This window comes from Salarias fasciatus, chromosome 16 (assembly GCF_902148845.1).
Source record: "Salarias fasciatus chromosome 16, fSalaFa1.1, whole genome shotgun sequence".
In the NCBI taxonomy this organism is placed as follows: domain Eukaryota; kingdom Metazoa; phylum Chordata; class Actinopteri; order Blenniiformes; family Blenniidae; genus Salarias; species Salarias fasciatus.
The window spans coordinates 20,795,243-20,802,169 of NC_043760.1; positions in this window are offsets into that span (position 1 = coordinate 20,795,243).

Genomic DNA, 6,927 nt, shown 5'->3' on the forward strand with positions numbered 1-6,927 from the left:
AACTCTCAATACGCACACACACACACACACACACACGCACATGTAGAGTGAGCAGAGAAGATGAGGAAATACACCACTTCTGATTGACTCTAAGCCTGTTTCAATCTCTGCACGTCTGCCCTTGTGTCTAAATGTAGATGTTCTGATCAGAGACCTGCAGCGGGGGGAACGCGGCTAGTCGCACACCAAGGCCGTGTTAGATTTTTGCGCACGTGCGCGTCTTAGCGTGGTACATCGCAGTTTAAGCATGTGCCATGTTGTGTGCCATGTGTTCAGAATTGCCTCTCGCAGGGGACGAGGCTGCAAGGCGGGGAGCAAGGCATGTCAACGCACAGACACGCATGTACTCCCGTGCACACATAATTAAACTACAAAGAGTCTCACACCGAGTTACTCACAAATGTAGATCCACCTTTGAATCACTGGCACAACATTGTCAAACCTACAAATCAACACAACGAGTGCAGCAAACTTCAACAGCAGTGACAGGAAGTGTTTGGGGAGGTGGGGTCTGATGGGGAGCAGATTGCTAAATAACCAAGCTAATGGGACAATTGTGGCCTGTCACATGCACACCCACACATATATACACACACACACACACACACACACACAAACCATGCTTAACCTCTCTTCCTGTGTTTGTGCCTCTTAAAGTGACAGAATTTGGCTCCATCGCGCTCATCTGTTTTTCAGCTCAGCGCCGGAGAGAAAGCAGCTCTCCGGCTTTCTGTTGCAGAGGCACGAAAAAAACTGCAGAAAAATGCTAAATTACTCCCAGTTAGTGTCAGAGCGGCGTGTGTAATTTAGGAGAATTACAGGTTCTCAGAGAGCAACTCAATTACACATCTGACACCTAAAATACAAACGCACATGTGCACACCCGTCTTTACAGCATCGCTTGTGGGGCCCCAGACCTGAACCGCCCCAACAGGATGCCGTCTCCTAAACCTGATCCAACTCCTACCTTCACCTCACTGTAACCTTAACCCTAAAATCACATTTTAACCCTCAAAGTGTTTGCGTTCTCCTCTCACAGCGAGATTATCCCTGGTTTGAGTCCGGGCTGTGGGTGTGCCCCCCCCCCCCCCCCCCCCCCCTCCAGCTGGGATTGACTCCAGCCCCCCCGTGAATTGCACGAAGCAGCTTAGACGCTGGAAGGATGATGAGTCCAACATTTTGGGCCTCACAAGGCAGGTCAAACTCCCTGACTGTAACACACACACACACACACACACACACACACACACACACACACACACACACACACAGATAAACGAAGCATACATGTTTTTGGTCAGGCTGCAGATGTCACAGGACGCCGGTTTTACTTACTGAAAATGTATGGCTGGCATGTGTGTGCGCTGCCAGTCTTTAAGGTTAGAATTTGCCTTCCTTTGTTGAGACAGTTGATTCGGTTTAGTCTGATTTCAATTAGGTCAAAAAGCGCCACATGGCTGGTGGACTGTGATCATATTGATGTTTTTGAGGCATATGTTTGCACGTAAATCCAGAAATTTGTTTTTCCGTTGACCAGCTATGATCAACAGAGACCTCGTCCTTATTTTCTGAGCTGAACAGAAACAAACTCCAGGTGGCTCCTTCGTTCCAGCTGTCAGTAGAGTTTATGATCAACTACATTTTGCACGCAGCAAATATTTAAAGAATATATGTAGAATCAAGTTGAACTGAGGCTATTTAGTGGCATTGGAAGTGAAGAGGACAATATTAAATTTGATCATATAAATTAAACGAAGTACTGGAAAACGCTGCAAGGGCACAAAATAAATATTTCAAATTAACCCAGGCACAAACGAATAATTCTAAATATTTTAAAAGAAGCAAACGCAAGTTAATATAATTTAAAGAAAAGTTCCTCATAGCAAAAACAAAATATCTACACAAAGAAAGACAGAAGTTTAGACGGATACAACGAAAACACATTTCGAAACCTTCATTATCTGTGTGATCAGGTCTCCCCTCTGTAATTCATCACGACAGGGTCCAGTCTATTGAGGAGCAGAGGCACCAGGGAAGGGCCGGGATGAATAATGGAAAGATGGTGCGATGGTCAGTGAGAGAGAGAGAGCGACGGGAGACGTGCGACGAAATGAATATTTGTGGTAGCTGCTGTGAAGAAGAGCTTGAGGTGTGACCAACAAGATACAGACTGGCCTGACAGATTCAACAAAAACTGTCTTTTGTTACCCGTGGGATGGTGAGGAATAAAGAAAGAGCAGCAGGGAGGATGAGCGATGGCAAAATTATCTTGAAGAATGACACCAGCCTTTGTTATGCTACTTCATATGAGAGACAGATGAGCAGGAATGAGGAAGGAGAAAAATACTCATACGGCTATGATTTTGGAACAAATGAAAGATTGATGGAGACGAGCTAGAATGAGGTTGACAGGCAGAAAATAATTTTGAGATTGACTAGAACCCCTGTGTCTCAATCTGAGGGGAGAGAAAAGACAGATCAAAATGAAAAAGTCGCATGTGAGCAGGTATACATGGAGCTAGACACTGAGAAGAAACACTGTTTGAACTCATTTCTAATATCAGTTATCATATTCAGGAGGCAATTCCATCTGACGATGGGAAAAGGCATCCTCAAACGGGAAGCCACACACTCACATTCACATCTATGAGCGATGCTAAAGAGCAAGTCACAGCAACGGCAAGCTTTTGGACTCTTTGAGGTCATTTGAGGAAACCCACACATGAACAGGGAGAACGTGAAAGACTCTCTGTGAGTCAAGGCCACTGCTAACCGCTCCATCAGAAACATCCCGCGGCATTTTAAATAGATGCAAAAACAAAAATATCAAAAGGAACAGTGTCAAGGCCAGAATCTTTGCCAAAGGGCCTCGCTGGAGCGTTACTTCTTAAACATTTAGTCATCTGGGGATCTCATGTATATTGAGATCCACCAGTTCTGTATGGAGTTTGCATGTTCTCCCTGCGTGTGTATGTCTGTGATGGACTGGTGTTCTGGCCAGGGTGTGCCCTGCCTTTGCCCTTAAGTAACTGGGATTGGCTCCAGCACCTCGTGACTCTTAACAGGATTAGTGGCACACAAAAAAAGGATAGTTAGTTAGTTAGCTTTGTTTTAAAGTCAGAATTATTCAGTCCTATGAATCAATTATGTTACAGTATTAAAAAAAAATGCAGAAGTCATCATAGGAACTCTGAGATTATTTTGGTACCAACATGTAGGCTTTACCCAATAGGGTATCAGAGAGATTTTTTTATTTATTTTTTGACAGTTAAATTTAATTGCTCCTCTACTGGTCCCTGATGGGAAACCTGAATGAACAAAGTTTTTGAACTCATGTAATAAACCAAATCCCCCTGAACAGAGCCTTTCGCCTTGGGGCTTTGGCGTTAACTAAAGCACCAACTTCTTGGATTTTCAAGTCTTTTTCTTGAAGAGTTCCGACTTTTAAATCAGCCTCGATCAGAGTGAGATATTCGACATGCATGACTACTTGTGGCCATGTAGTGGAGATGTGTCGGTCATCCTGCGTGTTGGAAGAGAGGACCGAGGGAGAGGGTCGCTTCTCGCACGGAGACACGTCATCCCGGAGTGGAAAGAGAGAGGACGTGACAGATTGGAGGAGTAAGAAGGAGAGGCAGCCTTTCTGAGAGATGGCTGAAGAGCGGCAGAAGTATTTGTCATCGCCGGCGAGACGAGAGGAGGAGGAGAGCGAAATGAACTGAGGGATGAACGAGAGGGGGACAGAGTGAGCGAGTGAGCGGAAGGGACATAAGGAGAGATGGAGAGGAGTTCAGAGGGCATAATAATGACAAAATGACAAGGAGATGATCGAAGCATGGGTCATGTTTACCCACAGGAGAGGGAGAGAGAGAGAGAGATGCCGAGGAGTCTGGAGGCAGGGAGGCGACGGCGCACTGAAGGGTCACTCTGTTTACGGGGAGAAGGAGAGATTGAGGGATATTGATGTGAGGACGGAGGAGAGAGATGAAGAGAGACAGTCGGGGATGGAGAGAGGGCCTCTGGCTCTGAAAAAGAGAAGGGGTTGATGAAGCAGAGGAATGATGAGAGCCTGAGAGGGGGGAGCAGTCACAGACGGGAGAGAAAGAGGGGTGATAGGAAGAATAGTTAAAGGGAAGGAGAGAAAGAAAGAGATGCTGAAATCCATTGAGAATATGTAGCTCATTGCGCAAAGGCAGGCTTTGATGTCTTAGAAAGATTTGTGAAACATGAGGGATTCAGTCCGCGGCAAAGACACGGTTTTGTTTTGGGAGTTTTTTTTAATCCAGAGGAGACGAGAAAGGCACCGAGAACCCAAGAGTGATTTATCTGTGTCAGAAGATAGAAGAACAAGGTAGCGAGATGACTACAGAACTAGAGAAGGGCTCTCCTCCGAGCTGAGGAGGAGAGAGATGAGTATCTGTAAAGCATTTGTTCGAGCTAGATGGGAGCGGACCTCTGTGCTCCCCTGAAAAACCCTCAAAATTTAAGAAATCAATAACAGTCTGAGAACCCATATCAAACAGAATCACCCACCTGCACCAAACTGGGCCTTTTGAGAAATATATTTAAACTCGTAGCTTTACTATAGCAGTAGAGAAATGGTACGAAGCAACCTAATGAACTGAGATGATCAGAAAATACCGATGTTAAACAAACTATGCTTTAATTTAAGAAAAAAGTAGACAGATAAAATTGAAGTCAGAAAGAAAATAATTTTATGGTTACATAAATATTTCATGTCTTACATCTTATATATGACTTTTAATAGGTGTTTTTCCACTCTTCTTACAGATTTGCACAATGCTTTTTCTTTTTTATACATTTAAAAGCAGGCTAAGTGCTATATAATATACAATATATAAAATATATTTGCTATTTGCACAAAAAGTAGCCTATGGATCTGTTTGAAACCAGACATGCTGCAGCTTATTTTGCATGCACAGTGCACATCGTGAAATATACAGTCAAAAGCTTAAAACACTCTGGTGTTATTGTTATGAGAAATGAGAAGCAGAAGTGCTGATTATTGACGTAATTAAGACAAATTCTGGTAATACTGTGCAAGTCGTGTCTCACTAGAACACTGAAATTCACTTAACGTTAATTTCAAGATTCAGGGGAATAAATTAGTATATTGACAAACACTTTAAAAGCCACTATCAAACTTGAAAAGCGATTACTCCAATCTACCCCTCTTCTGTGTCAAAACGTTTGATTCTTCACATTTGAGTCACCACCATCTTACAAAAGGCACAGAGAACACAGATACTTGACAAACATAGAGCAGGAACAGTGCATTGTAACATATTACTTAAAAAAAAGACATTCCTCACTTATCTTCCACTGTTTTATTTATCTGTTTATTTCTCTATTTATTTATTTATTTATTTATTGGCCCTCTGGAACTGAAATACCGGCAGAATTAATTGTTGTGTTCCTACAAAATCCCCCGTCATTATATCACTTATTCTTTATTCGTCTGTCTTTTCCATCATAATCACATTGGTCGTAACTCAATCTCTGGCTATAAGAATGCTTATTTTGCGTTCGTTGTTTGAACTCTGCACAGGTTCACCTGATTGTGTTTGGCGAGGCAGATTTGAATGAGGGCGGGGGACGTTGTCCCAGAGAGTGAGTGACGGCCTGAGAGGAAAAAAAAAACAGATGAGACAAGAACGGAGAGACTGCTGAGTCACATGGATGGGAGGAAAATGTGGTAATGAGGGAGGTTAAAGAAGCCAGGGGTGGGTTAGAGGAGATAAATGGGACAAAGAGTGGGGTGGGACAAAAGAGAATGAGAGGCAGAAGGGGAATTGGAAGGTGCACTGAGGGAGGAAAGAGGAGAGGAGGATGGGAGGATGAAGCAGTGGCAGGCATGAGCTCATGCTCTGCTGTCATTAGCAGAGTATGTAGGTCATGCCTTTTCTCTCCCTCCTGATGATTTAGGCTCCGAGCACACCTGTTTGTTTCTGATCCCATCAGAAAAGGGCTCAAGTGAGTGTCTGTGTGTGTGTGTGGATTGTTTGGTCACGGTGTGAGTGCTGATGCAAAAAACATGAAGTAGACGTGATTTAATGTTTTTCTAAGGTGACGCATCAGATCCAACGAATTCTGATGCATCGTTTTAATAACTTAATTTCTCAGACAATTAAAGTTGAACTTCTCATAGTTACAGTCATATATGCATTGTGCCCTTTCCAAGAAGGGCCAAGGTCGTCTCTATTTTTCTAGCCAGCTGAGGTCCTTCATGCATCTGCCTCACTCTGCTGAAGGCCGTCGATGTTTGCAGTGTTTTGGTTAATTTCATCTTTTCTGTGCTTATATTAGTCACCATTAAGCCTGGTACATATTAATATTTTATGTTATTTATTCAGTTTATTCTGCCTTATTTGACGTTTAACTTTCTTTCTATTTATTCTGCGGTAATTCAGTGCAGAGCGATGCTGAAGGGAATGTCCCTCTGGGTCTAATAAAGTATTTGTATTCTATTCTGTTCTCTTCTGTTCGATCAAACAGAAGCTCAGAGGAGACGGAGCTTTTTCTGTTGTGGAATGAGCTACGACTTCACATCAGACGAACTCTGTCTCTGTCTATTTTAAAACTAATATTAAGACCCAATTCTACTCGTTGGCTTTCACCTTGAGACTCTGCTTCAGTTTTTAGCGTCACCATTTTCTCATTTCTTTTATTTTATTGCTTCACATCTTTTGATTTTAGGTATTTATGTCTATTCATTTCTTGCATTTTGTTGCAGTGGTGTTTGTTTTTAAAGTGCTTTTTCAGACCAAAACCACACAAAGCACTGCAAAATTGGGCTTTAGTCCTCTGATTTATTCCAGTCTAATCTAGTCCCTGAGTGCTGTACAAAAGATGTTTAATTCCACATTAACATCAACCACATTTAAAATCAGGAAGACGCTAAAGAAA